The sequence below is a fragment of the Caretta caretta genome, chromosome 18 (genome assembly GCF_965140235.1).
Source record: "Caretta caretta isolate rCarCar2 chromosome 18, rCarCar1.hap1, whole genome shotgun sequence".
Classification (NCBI taxonomy): Eukaryota; Metazoa; Chordata; order Testudines; family Cheloniidae; genus Caretta; species Caretta caretta.
In genome coordinates, this window is record NC_134223.1 from 21128950 (window position 1) to 21152863 (window position 23914).

The following is a 23914-nucleotide window of genomic DNA, read 5'->3' on the forward strand; positions in this document are numbered from 1 at the left end:
CAGCCCAGGTGTTCAGACCTCCTTCTTACTCTCCCGGCCTGGATACCCTTGCACGCAGCCACTGCAGAAATCCCCAGTTTGTCTCCCCTCCTCAAGAGAACTGATGTAGGCTGGACTCAAAGGATCCAGACCTAAACCCTGCCTCAGAACAATGCCTGCCATGGAGAGGATTGCAAAAATCTGAAGCCAGATCTGAACAGACATCGGGGCTGATGCAAAATACCCCTCCAAATGCCACCGAACATTGCGGAATTTGAGAGCCAGATTGAAATCTGAATTCTGTGGCTTGAGCCCATTTCCTTCATTATCTAATGCCAATGGGCATACATCAGGTCAGATCCTCAGCTGCTGCTGATTTGGTAAAAAGAAAAGGAGTACTGGTGGCACCTTAGAGACTAACCAATTTATTTGAGCATGAGCTTTCATGAGCTACAGCTCACTTCATCAGATGTATACCGTGGAAACTGCAGCAGACTTTATATACACACAGAGAATAAGAAACAATACCTCCTCCCACCCCACTGTCCTGCTGGTAATAGCTTATCTAAAGTGATCAACAGGTGGGCCATCTGTTGATCACTTTAGATAAGCTATTACCAGCAGGACAGTGGGGTGGGAGGAGGTATTGTTTCATATTCTCTGTGTGTATATAAAGTCTGCTGCAGTTTCCACAGTATACATCTGATGAAGTGAGCTGTAGCTCACGAAAGATCATGCTCAAATAAATTGGTTAGTCTCTAAGGTGCCACCAGTACTCCTTTTCTTTTTGCGAATACAGACTAACACGGCTGTTCCTCTGAAACCTGCTGATTTGGTGTAACTCAGTGGAAGTCAATGGTATTATGGTGATTTACACCAGCTTAGAATCTGGCCAATTACTCTTTATCAGCTCTGCTTCTAGGTGAACACACCAAAGCAGTAAAGAACAAGTAAAAGAACAAAGCGTCAGCAAAGCCAGTTATGCAAGTAACTTGGCTCCTGGAAAAGAGAAAAAGCAAACCCACACAAATCCTTCTGACTGCATTACATGTTTGTATTTTCTTTATTAATATTAACACAAACCACTTGCCTACAGTACACACATTTTATTTCTATTTGCATCATGTTTTACTGTGAAAATGTCATCCCAGTCACCTGCGTGTGATATTTCTTGCCTATGAACATTAACTTGAATTAGTTTCCTCAGCAAGTGTATTTCCTTTGACTCAGACGGGTTCATTCTCACTTGGCTCATCACTTTCTCCTTTTTTTGTAAAGAAAACATGTTTTGTTTTGTTTTTTTTGCAACAGTATGCAAAATATAACATCTAGGAGTTGTTTGCATACTTCATAAGAATAGGAGAGAAACGCTTCATGTTTGTCTAACTCTCTAGATTGCAGTTTTGTAATATTAAGGAAGTTCTTTGGATAACGAGTCTAGTGAGCATGAAACTCATTACTGTGAGATATACTGTGGAGCTGAAGCCAGGGTCATTAGCCAGATAGCCCCAGTGGACAAATGCAGTCATCTAAAGTAAAAAGGGCAAATTCTCCAGAGTATTTAATAATGTTTGCATTCAGTGGGAGTGAAATGTAAATTATATCATTAATGTATGAAAATTAGCTAACAATGTGTCTTGACCTAGGCTGCACAAAACCCTCCCTCACTCAGTGGGATGGCGGGTGCAGGCTCTGGTGGGCTGATATCTCCTTTCTGGGCAGATGGATGGAGAATGGACTGAACCTTCACTACATCCTCCCAGTGTGTAACTGAACCACAGAACTGATCTGCACTGCTCCAGGGCAGTAGGAGACAACAATAACTAATTACTTCCACTCCTACAGCAAACGGGGAACCTGGGAAAGCATTGCGATTCAACAAATCACTTTCTTTCCTTCTTTAAGTCATAACTCCTTCCCTAGGCTGATCCTGGAGTGACACAGCATCTTGCCTTCTTTAAAGTATCAGTCTTGTCAGAGAAGCATTTACCAGCAACAACAACTGGAAAAATAGTGGCACTGCTCATTTGTGAACATGTCGGTGAATTTGATGTTGACCACATTCACACCCTTTTCTGCTCATTTTTCCATGAAAATCTGTGCCGACAAGTTTTTGGTTGTCACACATAGGGGAGCAGCTGTTCTTTATGTGAATACTTGTATTTGCATGAATGTGAAAAGTCATTTGAAATCAAAAGTTGAAATGATTCATTCCAAAAATGTTGAAATGGGACATTTTTGTAATGTTGGAATTTCCCCCCTTTTGGCCAAATTGATGCAATTTCTCAAAGCATTTCAGTTTCAACAGAATTGTATTTTCTCACAGACAGTGATTCTGTCTACGTTTTCGCAACCAGCTCTATTGAATAGAACGCAGGGAATGGAAATCTCCTTCACTATAATTTTAGGTTGACCAAAAGTTTATCTAAGAAGTTTTGGCTCTTTGAGTTGCTGAAGCTGCTGCTGTTGTTAGGTATTATGCTAATAATAGATTATGCTCATAATATGCAAGTAATGTTCCCCTAAATGAACATGGCTTTGGTCTTAAGAAGAGGTCTTAAAATGTTTCCAGTCTTTAGTCACTTTGAAGGAATCTGCATATGCTGATGATACTTGGGTCATTAAGATTAATAATGATAGACTTTTGCTGGTGTTTAGTTAGAAACACCTGGAGCTGCTCTTTTATGACTGATTAATTAGGGGGGAAACTCTGGTTTTAATTGGCATTTGAGTTCTTTCTGAGTTTTAACATTCATGCTATGCAAATATGTCAGTTTCTAACAATGTCTAACAAGATCATTTGAAAATGAGCCTCCCTTGAGAATTGCAATCATGGCTTTGGGAAAGGCTCAGGTTCTTTTACTCTCTATGTACTTACATAAATCAACAGGAACTTTGTGATCTCTGAGCCAGTTGTTCTCACCGTTCAGCAGGGCAAAGTGCGGACAAGTTGATTAATATTTATTAGCTGTGACTATAATAGACCTTTTGGACTCAAATTCCAGCTGCCAAATTACAGGTATTCAGCTTCCTTCATTTGTGCCTGATCCAAAGCCTAGGTGTCAATCCAAAGGCTTGCACTGATTTCAGTGGGCCTTGGTCAGGTCCTTGCACAGCAGAAAACAGAGAGTTTGTACATAAAGGCAATAAGCTGCGTGTTCAGTCCATGATCCCTCACAACTTCATGTCTGCATGCAGTGGGCAGTGGAGACTCACAAAGGAGTGTCCTGAGAGGAAGTATTTATTGCTCTTATGAGAATTTGATACCTTGCCAGAAATGCATATGTAATTGATCGGTTCTTAAAAGATGGATATGCTGGCTGCCACAGGTGCTCAGCCCGGAGCGTCATGTCTCACTATGCATCTGATACAAGAGATTATCCGACGCACATCTCACAGCAGCTATTCTTAATGCCACACGTAGCTGCCTGCTTGGAGCCAAATGCTAGCTCCCGTCCTCCAAGATAGAGAGGCTCTCAGAACTGTGTGGCCAGATTTCACTGGCTGTGGATGCTCCTGTAGATCTGGGGAAAGGAGGGAGCACAGGGCACCAGCCCCCTCCCCTGCACCGAACCCCATGATTCCACTCCAGCCAGGCACTGCAGGAGAAGATCAGGGAAGCACTGTACTTACTTTCTGCCCTTTTCTCCAATCCACTGCGCTGCTGTTAGGAAGGAGTTACAGTAATACCATATTCTGAGTCATCACCTCTAGTTTCGACTCACTAGGCCACTCCGGCAAACAGGAGGAATTTTCCATGCCCCCAAACCTTTGGTGTCTGCTGGCATTTTTAAACAGTTACATCTCTTTAATGGAGATGCAGACTCCACCATCACCAGCTAATCAGACACAGCACTCGCCATGTGGTGAACAGACCTTTGGCTCAAAAGCCACAGACACCTAGCGGGAGGAACCACCACACTGCAATAAGCAATAGAGGGAACTGATAGACAGTGGAAGTGATGTGATTCATTCACAGTACTACCCAGCAGGGACAGTGGTGTGGAAGTCTGTCTTCCCCCAACACTCTTGTGACATTTCAATACACACGTGTGCCCCCTGGAGCTGTGTATCTATCTTCCCTCCCAAACTTTGGCAGTGCATTGCCATAGACTCAGCAGACAGAACCCAATTCTTACCTCTTTTACTCCAGCGTAACTCCATTGACATCAGTGAGGGGATTCCTGACATACCCTGGTGTGAGTTTAGAATTAGGCCCACTATATGCTGCCTGTTATCCCTGGGTATTTAATAAAGATGCTGTGTACTTAACGATCTCCTTTGAGTCTAACGCTTTAACTGGAGACACAGGTTAATGGTCTTTCTGCTGCTGTTTGAGTACTGAGCTCCCCGTGTGGCAATACATTGCCAGATCAGACCAGTAGTCCACCTAGTTCTGTATTGTGTCTACAATAATGGCCAGGAGCACATACCTCCGAGGAAGGCGCAAGAAACCCCATAATGAAATAATCTTCCCTCACAGGATGTTACTTGCTAATCCCCATCAGTTGGTGGCTGGCTTTGGCACTGAATCATGAAGGGATCTGCATGAAATATGGAGGGATTGTATGTTATCTGATGCAACTGTGGATATTCTCATTATCCATATAAGGGTTCAATCCCTGTCTGAATCCTGTTTAGCTCCTGGTCTTAGTGAAATGGTGTAGCAAGGAGTTCCACAGGCTGGTTATGCATGGCTTTAAAAATGTCTTTTCTTTTAATCATCTTTAACCTTGCTGCATTTCTGTGCTATTGAGCTGTTCCCTTTCTTTTGTATTATGCGAAAGGGTAAATAGAGACATCTTCACTGTATCAGCACCATCATCCAGCCAGAATAGCAAAGCTGCCAGAATAATGCTCCCCTTTCTGTCCTGTGCTTGGAGACACCCACAATATTAATATTAATATTAAGCTGAGCTTCCCCGTGTTGATAATTGGTATTTTTCTTCACCTGGTAATTGGCATTTTGATTCAGTTTTGTTGATGTGTGGTTGTGATCTTGACATGCACTTGAAAGTGCAGATGATTGTCACAATGTTAGTTGAATTCTCCACACCTTTTCCTGACTCTCTAGTAAAGAGCTTACAATAGTGCAGGAGGCTTTCTTTGTGAGGTTTAAGGAACCTTTTGCTGCTGGCCCTGGCTGGAACCTGGAGTTGAAAAATTAACTGGTTAGAGTCAGAATATGGAATTGTAAGGTCTGGGGAGCACACACACGGTGTTATTACCGCCCCCAGCCCCGGTTTATTCCTCTGCATACCCATGCAGTCCAAGCCACAATCTATCCCACTGAAAGTTTCAACATAATGGACTGTCTTACCAAATACAGACCTAATTTCAAGCTCTTTGAAAATTCTTATAACCTGCTTCTCCACTGCATTACTCCAGTTTGGCATTTGTGTAATCCCACTGACTTCAGAAGGGTTGTTCCAATGTAATCCTGGAATAACACAATGGAAAATCAGGGCTGTCATTTTAATGCCACTCCTGTTGTGCTGGAGTGTAATGGTGATATCCCTGTGACTTCTGGAAGAACATTTAGGGGATATTTGCAGCCAGAATGGAAAATATGGAACCTCGAATGACTTGTTTGGTGCAAACGTAATTATAAAAAAATTACAGTGAGTTTTAAAATTAGATTTTCTTTGCTCTTAAAGGGAAACACCTGGGTCTGTTTTGTCAATAGGTGTTAATACTGCCTCTTTTGTTTACAGTGAAACAATGAAACAAATCTTCAACATATTTTAATGTGTTAATTGGGAGTTATTATGGCCTATTTGATTTACAATGAAATTTTAAAAATAATATTCCATCTCATTTTCCCCTGCACTAACAGCTTGAAAGGATTATAATAACCTCCCATATAAACCTATACTTATACTGAGAAAAATGACATGTGAATTCAAAGGCCTGAAGAACCCGCATAATATGCTAGCTTTGCTTAGATGTACCAGGTACCCCTGTAGTCCCCTCCTGGATGTGTGCACATTTATACCCAGACACTTCATTAGTGTTAAAAGACATGCTGACATATTTTGGACCCCAAAGGCAGGCTGAGCAGGGTTCTAATTTCTGCCACATCGGTAGTGTTTTTTACTATTGAGCCAACACTCGGAATGTTAATATTGACTAGAATGGGATGAATAATTCATAATGGGTACTTAAGTTGATGAATTTTGCTTTCTCTTCTGTTAGACTGAAATGCATGCCCATGTGCAGCAGGCCAGCAAAAGGCCTATGTACTACTGAAGTCCTCAAAATAGAGCTGAAATGAGTTTGAGTGGTTTGTAAACTTGGGCTTGGCTCTCTGCACAGGGGTGTATTTTCCCCTAAATCAATGTGGTTGAAGCTCCTGGGAAATGGAGGTCCTCTACCCATCCTGGAAACGGGAACAGGAAGATCCAGTACAAGTGTCTCCCATACTGTCCCACTAATGTCTAGGCCTCAGCAGTGCCTCCGTGGAGCCGGAAGAGAGGTGTTTAGTCTTCACGGTCATTTTAATCCTTAGTCTCTGTAAAGACCACCAGCAACTCCGCCAGTTAGGATGGTGCCTTTTTGTCTTGTGGACACCTGCCCACGAGCATCTGTACAAAGACTCACCTTTTCCACATTGCTCCATGCCGCTACACTTTCTAGAAGAGCTATGTTTATCTTGAGGCTGTGGCTTCTTCAGTGAAGTGGCAGTGGAAGTATAAACAGAACAAAGAATCTATCACTTCCTCTTCCCGCTGGTGTTGTTATGTCTCCTACCCAAACTTGCTCGTGGAGCTGCCAACAGCAGGACAAACCTGATAGAGCGACAGAGATTAATTGCTCAGGCAGGAATGGTGTTTCACAGTGTTCCGAGCTGCCCCACTTTTGATGACTCTAAAATGGCTTTAAATGGGAGACACTAAGAAAAAGCGACGGGGAATAATTTAATGGGTTTATATGTTACCTTTATAGGAGGATTTGACACTGCCATCTGGCTCTTTTCATGTTGCACTTTGTTGACTGCAACTTGTCTGGACTAAAGAGATTCCTTACCCAGTACCCATTCCTTTGATGTTCAAGGTGGTGGCTCTGGAATTTAGCAATAGAGAAAACAAACCTATTGTTGTCTTTCTAAAATAATCTTCTAATCCCTTTGTTGTTGTTGTTTCTATATCTCAGGGCAAAGCCATTTTTATTGTCCTTTTAAGAGGTCTTATTAAAGGCACAACGAGTCAGCAGAGGTTACTTTGAATCAGACCGTAGACCACTGGCTGTATATTTTCATTTAAAAACTGTGGACACAGATGCCAGCTGCAGTGACAATGTAATTTTCTGCCTGGAAGCCACAGGGAAAAAATATGCTAATGATGTTCCAAATGCTGATAGTTCCCTGGCCCCTGTAGATAGGCTGAGAGGAAGGACCATTTGCTCTAGTTCTGGGGGACTGAGGAGGGGGTACTATTCTTGAACAGAAGCATCTGTTCTTCCACCAGATGTGTAATTGTCATTCTGGTTTTCTATTTCTTTTTCATTTGCAAGACCTCAGGGCTATAATTAATTCTTGACTAGAACAATAAATCAAGACTTTGAAAATTATAGGAACAAACTTTGAGTATTATTTGTTTTAGATGAGCAGGCTGGTTAGTTTAATACTATGCTATTGGTATAGGCACCGGGAAAAACTGAAGCGCACAAATTCACCACAAAACTGGTTTAAAGAGCAGAGCTGTACACCACCATTATTAATTATTGTTGTTTTGAAATTCTGAACAGAAAGCCAGAGAAAGCATCTACCAGCAAAACTAGGTCATTTTGTTTCTACTTGATTCAAGCTTCTGTAGATTCTCACCTCGCTAATGCTGCTGCTGCTCCGGGCAGGTCTGGGCAGCCCCATTTTCTCTCATTACTGTGACTCGCAGTCATAGGATGTACATTTCTGCATCCACAGACAGTCATCACAAAGTATCCATTGCCTGGGCAATGGCAAGAAGAGAGGCAGGGAGACCATATCCATACAGATCTGTATGTCAGAACAGAATGGATAGGAAGAATGGACAACAGAAGTAAGAACAATCAACGGAGCTGTCTGTGCCAACTTACACCAATGGAAGGTCTGGCCCAACAGAGCCAAGCCTCAGGGTGACCTACTCTCATTTTCATGCTAATTTTCCCCATATTTAAATTTTCATACTCTGAGGTGTATGCTAGGTACAAATAAGCCAAGCTCTCTCTCTTAGCTGCATTCATCCCCCCGCAGTCATCTCTACAAACCAAGAGCAAGGGAAATATGGTGTGAAGACAGTTGATACACAGCACACCAGGATGCACCAAAGTTCTCACTAAGTATGGCTGCCTTCTTAGAATGAGCAGTATCTTGGATCAGTAAATGCCCTCTTGTGCCAAATGCTGCGGAAGAAATATCTAATTCAGCTAAGTGCTTGGCAAAGGGACATTTACCTGTGGCAATAACTGCAAAAGACTTATCAGAGCCAGTATTGCTCGGCACTCTATGAAAAGTTCAGGCCCAGAGTAGTTAATCTGAGGGAGCAGCTCTTCAGTGGTTTCCAAATGTCTGAAATTACCCTGACTGAAGTAAAACCCAGTGACGGGGGCTCTGCAATGTTATTATACCAGCTGCATACAGGGGGGGAGAAAGGAATCAGAATTGTCACTGTAGTTTCTTTGGCACAGATGTTGATGTGATGTCTTCAAAGCAACTGGAACTCATATTTATAGATCTGTTTGGATCTGGACCAGCCCTTGTGTTTTTGGGATCTGACATGGACCAAAAGGCTTAAAGAGATGATCAGTTCCTGGGAAAGAAATACAGAGAAGTGAGCTGTAGCTCACGAAAGCTTATGCTCAAATAAATGCGTTAGTCTCTAAGGCGCCACAAGTCCTCCTTTTCTTTTTGCGGATACAGACTAACACGGCTGCTACTCTGAAAAGAGATCTCACAGTACTTTCTCCTGACAGCACTTTGATTCCCACTTATGAATATAGTAGGTAGGAATATGAAAGGGATAGAATTATTCAGGGCCCGCTCCTGCTTCTGTTAGAATGAATAGCAAAACCCCCAGGCATCTCATTTTGGAACAAGATCAGGCCTATCGTGTCGGCATCAGCAAGTGCTGCCCTTTTTGCAGGCACCCTCTCTGTTACGGGAAGGGGCAGCCAGCAAGAGTGTCTCTCCTCTGAGCTACATTCAGATTGAGCTGGAATTTTAGTCTGAATATCTCTTCCTTCCTTTTTCAAGTTTGCTGGGAAATTTGCTAAGGAGGCTAATACTTTGTCCTAAGCCTTTTCAGAGCAAAGCCACATGACCCAGTTAAGTCACCTGGGCCCTGCTTTAATAGCATAGCTTTTAAACCCTTCAGATAGATAGAGAGCAAACCAAAAATCCTTCCTTACAGCACAATACGCTACACAGACAACTGAGGAGGGGAAACCATATTGTAGACTACTTGCACTGTTGTGTTCCATAGCTGCGGATTTATTTAGCTAACCAGAAGGATTTAGACCATCTCTCCCTCCTTAGGACTTATCCACAGAAGTGAAAGTGGGAAAGTTTTTACAGCATCACTATTTCTGTATACATAGGGTTGCGTAAACCTTGCAGGGATTGAACCCGACACCTCTGGATCTAAACGCAGAAGACTCGATAGCTTGAACTATAGAACCAGGTGCTGTGTAGCCGCTAGGAGGGGACAAAGAGCCATGCTGGGCTAGCACACAAAGGTCCTTGCAACATTGTCTTCCCCCTCGGGTGTTTATGGGCTTCCACCCTCCAGCTTTCACTCTTCATTTTGGTTTCAAATTAACTCAAAGACCCAAAGCAAAACTCCATCCAAATCCCTCAGTTTCATGTTGAAACCAGGCCGAGCTGCACACTTCATGAGATTTTTGCTGGCAAATGATAAATTTTCCCAGGTCCACCCAAAAGGACTGAGACCCTCAGGGAACCTTCCAAGGACTCTCACCTGTTATGAGTTTATAATGGAAGTCCAGCCAGACCAGTTTTGCCTGGCATTGGGTTTGGCTGCCTACATTTCAAATCACTCCAATATTACATGGTATTTCCATAGGGGGGCCTTTGCTCCCAGTGAAGTTATTGGGAAAACCCTTGTTTATTCCAATGGAAGCAGGTTTAGCCCAATGCTGAGCATTCTTCAAAATCACACACTGTTTTCGGAGAGAGTCACAAAGCACCATCTGTCATCGATTCCTACTGAGAAGCCAGTGTCATGCTTCCATGAGACAGGTCACATTATTTCTTTTTCATTCATTCGTGATCTGTGCTGACTTAACCATCACACATTAACATGCACACAAAATGCTCCAATGACATGAAACAAATGTCTCCTTTACAAAGATAAATAAGCTGGTTGATGATACCTTTGGATATTTTAATTCTTTGGCCCCCAACAATCTTCACGGGGCCCCAAATTATTGTCCGAAAGGCCAAAATAGATACAAAATTGTCCAGTGTTAAGGAGTGAAGTGACAATGACAAAATACTGACACAATAGCTAAATATTACTTGTTTAAACTCTCTTAAAATCCAAGATGTTCCAGGGGACTAACTAGCCCCTGGACTCTGGAAGTTTGTTTTTTAAATAGCAACATCCAGGGCCCCCTAGAAACCCACTCTCCCTTCCCTTAGTAATGGGGCCCTAGAACTGGCACTGGTGAATGTCATAGTCCTCTTGCAAAAAAAGCTTTGTAACAACAGCCAAGAACCTCAAATCTCCTTGTCACATGTGGCACAAGTGTGGCACTAGAGTTCCAGTGGCAATCAAAGAATAACATTAACAAAACAACCATTAACAAATCCTTAGTGGATGGACTTGATGTATCTACCACTAGGTTAGAAAGTGTCCGATGTATGGGCAGTTTTAAACTTCTATTTCTCTGAAATGTGTGCATTGCAGCAGATGTTACTTTAGATATTCTCTTTCCCCTAAATCGTTGGGTATTGAAAGATAGAGGCATCAGGTGTCACTCTAACTAGCAAAATTAGGAATCATTCAATGCTTAGATTGTACCAATTAGCTTCACAGTGTAAGTGCCAAGAGTTTTTCTCATTCAGGCAGGCAAATTTCTCAGTCTATAATAATCTCAGTGAAAGTTGTCCAAAACATTTCAACATGCTTTACGCCGGGGGTGACATGTGCGCATATATGTATGTATTAGTTAATAGCTAGTTGCTATATTGAAACATCCGTCATAAACCCCCTATTGTCACCCACTCAAAACTTTCTGAAAAATATTGGCTCATTGATGACATTTTTGTATTGGTCTCAGCCCCAAAGAGGAATTTGTTTGGAAAGGGTTATGTGAGAAGGGAGACACATACACATTTTCTGCTGTGAAAGGTTATTGAATTCTTTGCTCATGCATAATTAAAAAATGGCTGAACTTGACAAGTTGAAACCTTCCAGGTGGCTGGTAGTGAAGACATGTCTCCATCACAGTCTGAGAATAACCCTGAGCCTACAGAGTCATAAGCAATTGAAAATTCAGTATTTAACATGGACAGGATGAAACAGTCGAGAGATATTACTGTTCTCTTTATGGGACTAGAGCTGTTGAATAATAAAATAAAAATGGTTTTCAAGTATTTTCACCAAAAAAAAGTTACTGGTGAAATTTGCTGTGACTCCTGGGATCATAATATGAATGATTCGTGGGGATGAGGACAGCCAGCATGTATTTGTGGATGTGTTTGTGAATGCATTCAGTTCTTTTTTTAAAACAGTTTCAGTTGTCTAATCAGGAAAGAGGAACAATAACATCTGACTTAAAGACCTAACCACAGAGCATGAATAATGAAGAGTTGAAGAGCAGTTCATAGGCTGAAAATACTTCATTCAGGCTCCTCAGTGAATACTCACAAATAACAAACACATTTGAAGAAACTCCGGAAGATCAATTTGTGATGGATAACTAACCAAAAGAGGGGAATGGTTTGTAATGAGTAAAAAGAAAAGGAGTACTTGTGGCACCTTAGAGACTAACCAATTTATTTGAGCATGAGCTTTCGTGAGCTACAGCTCACGAAAGCTCATGCTCAAATAAATTGGTTAGTCTCTAAGGTGCCACAAGTACTCCTTTTCTTTTTGCGAATACAGACTAACACGGCTGTTCCTCTGAAACCTGTCATTTGTAATGAGTATTATTCACAATGAATTGTTCCATGAGCTCTGGTGACATGGGGATTTGACATGTAGATCATCAGTTGAAATGCCACCTAGATCAGTAGAGAATTAACATCCTTATACTTCTTGATGGCAGATTTGTAGCTTCTCTGAGAGGAGCTGCTGTTATTTCAATCCCTTAAGAACAATGGATCTTATCATATAAAAAAAATCTCAATGGACTCCAGCTAACCTTTGCATTCCTCACAGATACTTATGTAGCTGGACCACCAACCCAGAGATCATTCCTCCAGGTCAGGGTTCAGTACGCTGATGGAAGTGGGCAGTGGAGCGAATATCTTACTGCTGTTCTCCTTGTTTATCCTTAGTGGATAACAAGCAGAGTTTAATCTTCAGAGCTCTCCATCATAACTCCATCATAAGTCATTTCACCAGCACTACACAAACTTTTTCAGAGAGAATATTAACTCGGGGAGGATTTACAGTTGCAGTGGATTTCACAATTTTGCACTAAAATTGACTACTGAGTCCAATTATTGCCAGAAACAGAGTGGCAAAAAAATAAAAATGAAATAAAACTAAATCTGCATAAGAAGAAAAAATAAAAATAGTCTTTGGTGAAAGGAAGAGGCATGTCTCCCTGCAGAATATGATAATTTATAATGAAACATTATCTACAGACCCATATGTTACATTTTCTATTTATGGCTAATTTGCTTAGCCATTTATAATTTGTGCCCCTAAGGAGGACAATTTGTCTTTGGGCAGCTGGTTAGCCAGCCCAGAGAGGGGGGAAAAAACTTTCCTTTTCATCTGAACATGCCAATAGGGAGGACACAATCTGCACCATTTGAGGGTGTGTTTTAACATATATTTAGGGAGCATTGTGTACCCTGGTCACATACAGTAAATGGTAGCAATGATTCAAACAACAACAAAAAAACCTTCTTTTGTCAGGGGCTGGAGGTCCCACCATGCTGCTTAAATCTAATTACACTGAATCACGAGAATGCAAATTCAGTTCCTTTATTGCTACTGAGATGCACCTGCTTAGGGGGCCGGTTGCACAAGTAGAAATGGATTAGCACTACATAGAACAAGAAGGGCCATCTCCAAGCCTTCCAGATTTGGGATAAATTTGAAGATCATTCCAAACTTTGCAGGTGTGGCCTGACTCCACCGTGGTTTGAACCAAGACTCCAGATACACCCTGTGCCCCAAACTTTGGGGAATTCCATATGCTGGTCTGAACTTTGTGGCTCAGGTCTGCTCCCACTAAATAAACTGGACCACATTCAGAGGTGATGTACCTTAGAGTTATTTACTGATGCCTAGGGAAGTCTCAGTTGGTGTTATACACATGCCAAAGCATCAGCAGAAGGCATAAGTTAAAATAGGGATGTGGGCTACTTTAGCTTACACTTTTGTGCACCTGCTTTTAGTTCTTCTGTATAAATTACGCCAGCACACATTCCTCTCACACATGAGCAGAGAAGGTCTAAGGTGTAAGTATAATGGAGTCTAATTTAGTGTAAGAAGATCTGACTGACACTACCTTACAAACAGCCTCTGAATTTGGCCCGCCATTTCTTGCTGATTTGCAGCTGTCACACTCCAGACACATTATTCTTGGCCCAGTTTAACCTTAAGCTAAAATGAAAGAGCTTGATTGCCACAAGTCTGGTTAAGTTTCAAAAAGTGACAGGAGCCTCCTTGGATTATTGTGCTCCAGTAGTTTCAGATAGGTTACAAAGACCTTTTTACTTTAAATGTTAGAGACCATCAGGTTCAGATCTGTTTCAAATATTAATGTGGTGAAGTCAAAGTTCCTTTGCTAGCAGCTTAATTGTACTCAGTAGAACTGGCAGTAGCAAGGAGGTATATTTTGAACCCTGTCATTTCCCTTTTGAGTTTTTAAGGCTGATGTTTGTTTGAAGATGGTGCCTTACAGATGTGGGCCCTCATCCTCGGGCAGAGGAAGATGAGTGCAAAGGAGAAAGTAGCTATGTACTACCGCAGGTTCCCAAAAGCAACAATGAATCTGGTTATTATACAACTGTGTAGCAAGTGCCATTCCTCTTCCAGAGATCATCACCTTTATTAATTAAATTTTAATCTAATGAAATATATTAATCTGCTGAGAGGAGAATAGCAAGGATAGGAGTTTAAATCCAAATTTTTGGACCTAATCTGGTGTTGAATTTCTTGCACATCTGAAATATCTCTTTTGAGAAGCAATTCACCACACTATCACAGGGATATTGCAAAGATCAAAGGCACCATCTGATGGGATCCTCAGTAAGGGTGCCAGAGAACCCAGGCTGGAATGTGTCACATACATGGATTGCATCCAAATCTTGATTTTTTAAAAAAAATATATTTACAGCTCAGTAATTCTGAGAGGTAGAGCAAAGCGTTCCAAGTGCTCTAGAAAGTCTGGCATCAAAAGAGGGCACTGATCATACAGGAAATGTCCTCTGCTAACTCTTCAAGAGGAATCTTTCTGTGTGGACAAATCTGAACAAAGGGGTTTGTCTCACTCCCGCTAGAGTCAGGTACCCTGGGAGGATTGTGTCAAAATCTGAAGAATCCTTTTGTTTTAATAAGATTAAAACCGAAAATATCCTGGCAGTGCAAACAAACAAACAAACAAAAAAGAGCAGAATACCCTCTGTGAAGTAATGAATGATACGTACCTTCACAGCTGCACCTAAGAGGAGGCAGTTCTGAGATATTAGCATGCCGGTTTATAGTCCTGGTATCACTTCCTTTGTGATATTGAGCCACAAACATTTCAATCACATCCCCAGCAAGGGGTTGGTAACCCAGGTGACTCTCTGAATCATTCTCTGCAACACAAAAATGTTTTTAGATCTGTTCCTGGACTCCTCAACAAGGTGTTCTCAAATCAGCACCAGAATTGTCTCTCTTTTCCTCTGATGCTCATGCTTTGTCCTTGCACTTACTGGGCAAAGAAATGAAGCTATCAAGATTTCCTCCTGCTATCTGACCTAGATGTTTCCTTACAAGCACATTCAGCTTGTCAGTCAAGGTGATAAGGGCTGTCTGGAATCCAGAGTGTGCATACTAACCATTGCTTCATTCACATCATCAGCATAATTCCTGAGAGCACAGCGCTTAGCTCCTTGTCTGGGCCCAAGAGTGGAAGAATTTCAATGCTTTTCCTTTTGAAAGGTGCTGCACTTGACTGGGTAACAAGACAAAAGAATGATCAGATTTACAGAACATAAAGAGCCAGGTTCTGCCCCCAGACACACCTATTTGATGCTTACTGAAGTCAATAGGAGTTGTACGTGCAAAGCGAAGAGAAGAGTTGCGCCCAGTACTCCCACCAAACCTTTCCCCATTTTTAAAACAAATCTTTGAATTTAAAGTTGTTAGAGTTTCTGAAATTGCCGGATAAGTTCCCCTCCCCCACCAAATCCTGTTCAGTTTCCATGGAGACTCAGATCCTGAAGGGCCAAAATACCAAGAAGGAAGCTCCGTTCACAGCAGAGCTGCCAACTTTCTGATTTCCTGGGAGGGGCGTGCGACCCCTGCTCCACCCCAGGCCCCGCCCCCACTCCACACCTTCCCCCAAAGCCCTACCCCTGATGCCCCACCTCTTCCTGCCCCTGCCCTGTCCTGCCCCCTCTCCCAGTGCACCCCATCCTCACTCCACTTTTTTAAAAGAGGGGGAAATAGTTGAAATTGAGTTAATCAAAATGAAACATTTCAGTTGCCCAAACCTATTTTTTTCATAATGTCATGTCATGAAAAATTTCAAAATCTTGGCTTTTCATCGTGCTTTGGGGCAAAATTTCAAAATCTCCATTTTTTTTCTTGGATGGAAAATGTCCAGTGAGCTCTGCTCAGGAGCACCTGTCTTAGACCTTTACTCAATTCACTTGACTGCACTTCCTTGTGCGGTGTTAATACCCAACTGGATAACAGCACATACCATGAGAATTACAAAAATGAACACTTGGTTCTTTCTCTTTCACTTTTTGTTTCCTGACTTCATTAAACCTGCTTTGCAGTTTGTAATGGCCTTGCCTTCTAATGGCTGAAGTCCAGAGAGAAGCTAGTAGCACTAACAGAGGGTGCTACAACTGAAAGCTAATGGACTTTTTCTCTTAGCTCATGTGATAGACCTTTTCGACTCAGGCCGGTGTGGATTCCTCATAAGAGCTGTTGTAAAATGACTTAGTTCACAGGAGAAAAGGAACAAGGAGCAAGAAGAATCTTTTTGTACCTAATGTTGCCATCTAATTCCTTGAGTTGCAGAACACTCTCCCTTCCTCCGGGGTAAACTCAGGGGATTATATAGATTGAATGAGATGGGGCCAAGCCAAAATTTCCTCCTGCCACCGTTTCACAATAACCGATCCCTCGGAGGAGTGAGCTGCTGTAGATTGCAGCTGGCTTAGTAGGGTTGTGATCTGTGTAACCACGTGTTGAAATAATCTGATTTTACTTAACAATTAATGACATTATCAATTTTTTTACACTGTAAGACTAACAGATACCTTGTGACTCAAGCTTTACAGAAATGATTAACCTGTAATTATCTTGTTGTGCTGTTGTCTAATGCTGCTGTGTCTAATCTCACAATGAAGGGAATAAGAGATGTTATTGGTAAACAGGAGGTTACAAGTTTGGATTTGTTCACCCCTCCCTAACCTATAGTTTCTGTGTACATATAATTAATTTAGATTGTAAACTCTTTGAGGTAGAGACATCTTTTGTTTCTCTGTTTGTGCCACATCCCACAATGGGGTCCTGGGTCCGCTGCTGGGGCTCCTACGTGCTACCTAAATACAACTAATAAATAATAATAATGCTGTTGATGTGATGGGGGCTCAGTGCTGAAAGCTGATTGTCTGTGGCGGGCCCCATGGCCTGGAAGCAGCACATGCTACTGCCAAGTGAGAGCGTTTGCTTGGTCATACCTGTCCTGGTGCAACAAGTCAGTAATTCACAGACATTTCATGCATGCTCTGAGCAGTGGGGTAAGGAAGACACAGCTCATACTCCTGTCAAGCAAGTCAGCAGCCTGGGAGAACCACTGATGGGTTTCATCAGGAATCCCAGCCAGCTTCTCTGGGATGGACGGGTGTGGGGCCTTCGAGGAGCAGGGATTCAACGGAAGATCATGAGCCCGTTTGCTGCAATAGCTATGTAGCTGAAAATTTTACAGACACTTCATACTAATGCAAAATTACACCCCAAACTCTCAAGGGTGAAAATTCATCTTATCACTAATCAATAACTGATTTGATTATATTGTTGTTTTGGGGGCTGTCACTTTCTCCTACCAGGTTTTCGTCACAATCGACAAGCGACGTTACACTGATAATGATAGGCTGATGCTTATAATTTTTTTTAAGCTCTATTGCTGTCTGATATGTGCCTTGGGAGCAAACATCTCCCTGATACAATATCATCCTTCTGGAGTCCATTGCAATAGAGGAAATCAAAGTGAACTATTAAAACTTATTACCATTTTTATCTCATATGCTGCAGATTCTACTTCCTATAATGTTATTTGAATCAGAATGCAGATTGTATTTGCATAGACAAGGGTAGCCTCTTTCTCGCTCCCATTTTTAGCTCTGAGGATATATACTCATAACCACAGCAGCAAGACCACTATCCAAACATGTCTGTTATGCAAACAGAAATCTGAAAAGCCTGTGAAGAAAAGTTTGATGTGTTAAAGCTGGGTGTGCTGTAGAATCATGTGGGACACTGAATGCAGAGAGCTTACAGGGCCTCAGTAATATGTGTAAACCTTTTAGCATCATTAAGTCATTTAAATCAGACTGCAAAAGTATTCTTCAGTGTATTTTACCTTTTGCAGTAACAGTGTCCCTTGTCTGAGAGCTATAATGACAGAACAGCAAATATTGGGCTCCATTGTATTGCAAATACTGCTTGTTGGTTTTCCAGCTTGTTTGAAGCAATTTGCATGCCACACTGTGAGCTTGCCCGCCTATGGCATAAGCAATGCAAAGGGAGGTGAGCTTTCTTTTTCTTTATGGCACTGGTGATCTGCGTTAGATTATACTGAAGGCAGATTTGGGCTTTGATCATTTTTTCAAATCCAAAGCTTTTAAAAATAGTCAAAGGTAATTTCTTCCACCTCCTTCTAACAGCTACACTGCAGGGTGTTCCTTGCATGCTGCTGTGGATGGTCATATGGGTGTTCCATTGACATTAATAGCACATGAGGTTGGAAGCAACTGAATGGCTAGGAATGGGATACTAAAGACAAGACCTTCCCCCTATACACCAGCTAAGATCCCTTTATGCTGCGCTGGCGTGTAAATGTGGTTTAGATCCACTGAAAACCCCCTGACATTGCTATTGTGGTATCAAGTGGCCTTAGTGTAAATGAGAATAAGACTTTAACTCTCTATCCAAAGGCCCAGTTCTGTGCGGCTGAGTCAGCGGGACTTTTGCCACTGGCCACAATGGGAACAGGTTCGTTATTTGTCAAGTGTCCATCATCCTGGTGCTCATTCTAGGTCAGTAACAGATGGAAGTTGTATCCATCAGAGCACTGTTCAAGGGTTTATAAATGGAGCTGCGGTGTTAGACTGGCACCCCATGGAGGCTCTGCTATTGGACCAAGAATCTAGTCAGAGGGGAAAAAATAGGAATCAATAGTTACTCTAATTTAGCCAGGTCTGAGTGAGAGCAGAACCTGACCCAGTGTTTCAAGCAGATGGGAGCAGATGATCAGCACATTAGTTAAATGAGATTCCAGCAGGACCAGATGAAATGCATTTTCCAAATTGTGCAGAGGAAAGCTGCTCTAGGTGCTTAAATCCTGTTTAACTCTGAGGACTTGTGTGCATCTCCCAGGCACGGTTTTAAATTTTCTCTCCAAACAGGAAAAGTTGCCATTCCATTCCCTGCCCCTGTACGTCCAGTAAGAATCCATTTACTACAGAAATGCTAATTGCTCTGCAGTGATTTCAGATTCCACTGACAGGCAATGATTCCTCTTGCTGATTCCTCTTCTGCACTGACTGCCCAGAGACCATTGCAAGACTCCTCAGGCTTTAAGGAGCTGGGACATACGTATCTTCCCCTCACTTTGGGAAAAAAAGCCTTGCCCCGGATTCCGTATACTTTGGGGATAGATCGAATTAGAGAGGAGTGTGTTTTATTTCCCTCACCCACGGGGGCAGATTCATTTTCACACCCGCCTCTTCTCTCAGAGAAACCACACGTTTTCCTTCAAGCTAAGTGGAAACCACATGCCGCTGCAGCCCACATACTGCTTAAAGTTAGAAACAGACTAACGTGATTCCAGCCCTGAGCCTTCACTCCTAAAAACATAAAGAACATTTAACACTGGCTGCAAGCCGTGAATCAAAATCCTGTTGTCACTCACCCTATGCAATGCCATTGACTGGTGAAATTGTATAAGCATAACTGAGGGAAAAGTTAGATACCGCCTCCCATCAAATTTAAATGAAAAATGGCAGATAGGGTCCTCAAGTAATCCAACCAGCCCTGTAATTAGCATGACACTGCTCCCCACAGCTCAGTGGTCTGCTGGATACTGCATGGTAACCCATCTCTCTGGCTTCCACAGCAGCAGGAAACTACTTCAGAGAAGCAAACTCTTTCTCCATCACTGCACTTCTCACAATGGTAGACACAACCATCACAATGGGGTTTACAATAAACAAATGTGTGTGGGTCCAAAGATCTAGGCTCTATTGCCAAAGTTCTGGATTGGGGTTGTATCTGTTTGAAACAGAAATGAGAAAGAAACAGAAACAAAGCCCTGGCTGGGATGATTTAGTTAGTGTTGGCCCTGCTTTGGGCAGGGGATTGGACTAGATGATCTTCTGAGGTCTCTTCCAACCCTAATCTTCTATGATTCTATGATTCTAAGAACCAGAAATACAAACCCATGGAAGGATACTTTTAGAACACAGCCTTGGGACTGCCGCACCTGCCAAAGCCATGGGCATTTTGGACTCAATAGTTTGTTCTTTTCAGACCACATTCTGGATGTGGGAATTACTCAATTATAACCTGTAAGAATGGATCCCTCTGCCTCCTGCGTGATGCCTGGAATGATGAGTATTTCAGAAATATCATCTAATAAGGATCCCAGTTTTTCAATAATATGAGGTAGTTTAAGTTTCTTATCCCAGCATCTGCAGTTCTTATTAAGTGGTTGCTAAACTGTTGTTTAAAGAGAGAGAGAGAAATTGTCGAAATCAAATGTAACAGAGTGACTTAGGACAAGAGAGATGTTGTCTTGAGGATTCAAATGTGAAGTAGAGGGAGACAAAGGACATTGGGCCGAGTGAGGATGTATCAATGGTTATGGACATGTGAGAGATCGAGGGTATGTCCATGTTAGAGTGTGAACTCCATGGGGTTTGGTGGACCCAGTTTTGTTTCAGAGGCTACACTTTGTATTGTAATCTTCATTTAGTAGCGTAACCTTCATGGGGCCTTGCACTCTCCTTTGTAGATTAGAGCATCCATTTTTAGCAGAGGCTTGACAAAGACTGGAAACATTATAGCCAAGAAGCTAGGCCAGAGTTCTGAATGACGATCAACACTGGATGATGCTCCCGTACTCTGTGTGATTTCAGAAAAACTCTGGGGGCAGGGAGAACTTGTTTCAGCCTATAGTGCGTTATATGTGATTATATTATATAAAGTCAGGGCGGGGGGAAGAGTGGAAGACATAATGGTGCATATAGACCTATGAAAAGCCTGGGGAGGCAAAGTAAGGTCTGGAGGGGCAACTGCCCCCCTTGCTCCATAGTAAATGACACCCCTGCCCTACAGGTACAATGGGTTTTCCACCAGTTAGGGTCATTGACTTTGAATGATTCTCTGCACAGAAGCTGACTGGTGGAGGTGCAGAACTTCGTTGGCTAAAGCACTTGGGCAAAAGGGGGACTGTCTGAAAAGAGTGGTGCTTCTCTGAGCAAGGGGCCAGACCACTGGCACGTGCAGGAACTCCAGGCCAGGGACAGCTGGAAGGGCTTCCTTGCTTACAGATGCTGACCAGCTGCAGGACTCACAGGAGGAGATCAGACATGGAGGGTTGCATTTGGAACTGTTATTTTTCATAGATCTATAATTCTCTAGTGCAGTTTAAGAGTAAAGTGCCAGTGATTAAGAAATCCCTTTGCTAACTCTGTGTTCCTTGCTTTCCTGCCAGGCTTTTCCTGAAGGGGTTAATCAAGAAGCTCAGAGCTCCCACAATGAGGTGGAATCCTGAGGGAATATGTATGAGCAATTGGAGGCTCAGGAGGGCTGGAGCCCTGGTTCCAGTGTCTAAGGTGGCTGGGCTGAGGGGTCTCACGGCTGGGTGTCAGACCCAGGGTGTTCACCTGGGAGTGCACCTGAGCGACACAGAGCTAGGAACAGTGACAGCCAATGCTCACACCCAGGAGGCTTCGATGCACTGGGGACCCAGTGGTTGGATCTGTCCTGGGAGGGGGCCTGGGTCAGGTGGTGACAGATGGCATTAACGCTCAGTGACACATTAAAGACACAGGGCCAGATCCTCAGATGATGTAAATCAGTATAACTCCACCACAGTCATGGCGCTCCAGTGGGTTACACCAGCAGAGGATCTGAGTGAAAGGGCTGTCAGTATGTCCACTGTGAATCTCCATTTTCATGGGTTCATATAACCCAGCCTCACAAGCTTTCTCCAAGGAGACACGCAGCTCAAACAATATCAGCCCAAGAATACTTGGGCCAATCACACCTCACTGGGCATCAATTTACCCATCTGTGAAATGGGGGTTAATGAAACTCCTACTTCACACGGGTGCGGTTAGAATTAATCAGTATTTGCAAAGTGCTTTGAGATCTTCTGATAAAAGTCAGACCCAAGGTATTTTTTATTATCAGGACTGATGTGTCTTAAGAGTTCATCACTGTAAAGTCAGAATTCTTTTCCTGAGGATTTGTGTTTGAACATCAATATTTTGATGATAATTCGAAGATTTGCTGCTGGGTGGGATTTCACTATTTTCACTGGTAAAAGCAGCTTTTCAAAGAGCAAATTTGGTTCAGCCACTTAGCCCTTGTCAAAATCGTGAATCTTAGTGAATATTGTACCAGGAACAAAATTAGTGATTTTGCCGAGAATGTTCTGCCATTTCCACTGTAAAAAAATTAATGTCTTTCATCAGCAAAATGGTAGTTTAGTGCCTTACAAAACTCAGTGGCTTTGCATTTTTCTCCCTAAAACAAAGGTTAAAAATGAAAAAAAAATGTATTCTGCCTCCCCCACAGATCCTCAAAAGCATGATTTTTTTCTTTTCTGACAATGGTGAAAATGTTGCCCGATTCATTTGGAATTTCACCCACTGTCTTATACGTTCTGACCTGAGAAATAAGATTGCAGAGTGATCGAACAAGAACCAAGCCCAACACAAAACCTTTAATGGAAACCTCAGGCTGAATATGAATCAAACCTTTTCAGGGGTTCATCCAACTTCTTTTCCCCATGGTTTTTCATTTTCGTGTTGCTGTGAACTTGATGGATCTATCTGGCATAAGATAAAGAAATGACGAAAGGCCTGAGGAAAAGCTGCTCTCAGGATATTTCCAGACTTACTGGAGGCAGAGGACTCCCAATGTCTTGAGAGAAAGCTGCTATTTCTAAGATTCCCAGCCTGATGTCGCAGGCGAGAGTTTCTGAACTAAGAATCAGAACTTTTCTCTGACCTGATCTTTTGGAGATGCCAACCTCTCAGTTTGCGAGAGCAAGTCCCAATTTCACCGTCAAATCAATAGCAAAGGTAATTTATACATACATGAGAGCCATTAGCTGAAGTAAATTCTCCATTTTATCTACCATTTGAAAGGTTTCTTGGTGAATTTCCTCTTCTGAGATCCGGACTCTTGTCCTATCTATGACCTTATCTGAATTGTTATTGTACTTGCTTTCTTATAAGATCAACAAACCATTTGCCCCTTATTCACTTAATGCCAACCTGAAAACTAGACAACTCTTACTTCTCTTTCTATATCAAAGTAGCTTATCATGCAGGATCGTTTCCCTCTTCCCTAAAATAAATGAATACGAGTTCTGTTTATGCTGCATGTTTACCAAGCAATTCATTACAACAGAAACATGACAGCAAAGAGAAAAAGAGAACTATACTTACAATTTTTAAAAATACACAAATATAGAGGCTAGTTTGAAAGCAGCTTTCTGTGGAGACAATCAAAAGAGCAGTGATGAAGGACTGCCTTCCACATGGCTTTTGAAAACGCATATGACAACTCCAGTCCACAGCTAGAAGCCTTGCACAGCATGAAGGACTGTACTGCTCTCAGTTAAATCTCTAGGGGGAAAAAAACACCCCAAACCCATCGATATAGTATTACAAAATTAGGAACTGACCCAAAGGACTCTGGTGGCTTTAGATTCCATGCCCCTGCCTTAAAGAAAGAAAGAAAGAAAGAAAGAAAGAAAGAAAGAAAGAAAGAAAGAAAGAAAGACCTTGGACAACATTATTTAAAAAATGATTTGGGGTGCTTCAGTCTTTGGGTGCTTAACTGGGGACCCCAGAAAGGTGGAGTCTGAGAGGGTGGGTGTGCTCTGCACTTCTGAAAATCAGGCTCCTTTAAAGGTTTGCCAAAGAGCAAAAGACCCATTTAGGGTCAAAATTTCAAAAGAGCTTAAATCACTGAGGCATTCTGAAAATGGCACCCTTCAGTGTGAAAATAAGTGTGGCCACATTTTCAAAGGAAGTCAGCATGCTGGGTGCTGAGCACCATTGAAAAAAATCTGG

The 23914-nt window shown here is 42.3% G+C and overlaps 1 long non-coding RNA gene across 2 annotated transcripts in view; it reads right to left on the reverse strand.

Moving 5' to 3' along the window:
- Positions 1-23914, reverse strand: part of LOC125624382 (uncharacterized) — a 29562-nt gene that overhangs the window by 904 nt on the left and 4744 nt on the right. The window contains exons 1-2 of one of the 2 annotated variants that reach the window (XR_012665417.1): positions 14807-15063; positions 6580-6767 (exon numbers count right to left, since the gene is read on the reverse strand). This is a non-coding gene — a long non-coding RNA (uncharacterized LOC125624382). Of the gene's footprint in view, positions 1-6579; positions 6768-14806; positions 15064-23914 lie in introns of those variants that run through there. The other variant, XR_007353297.2, reaches the window with a different exon arrangement.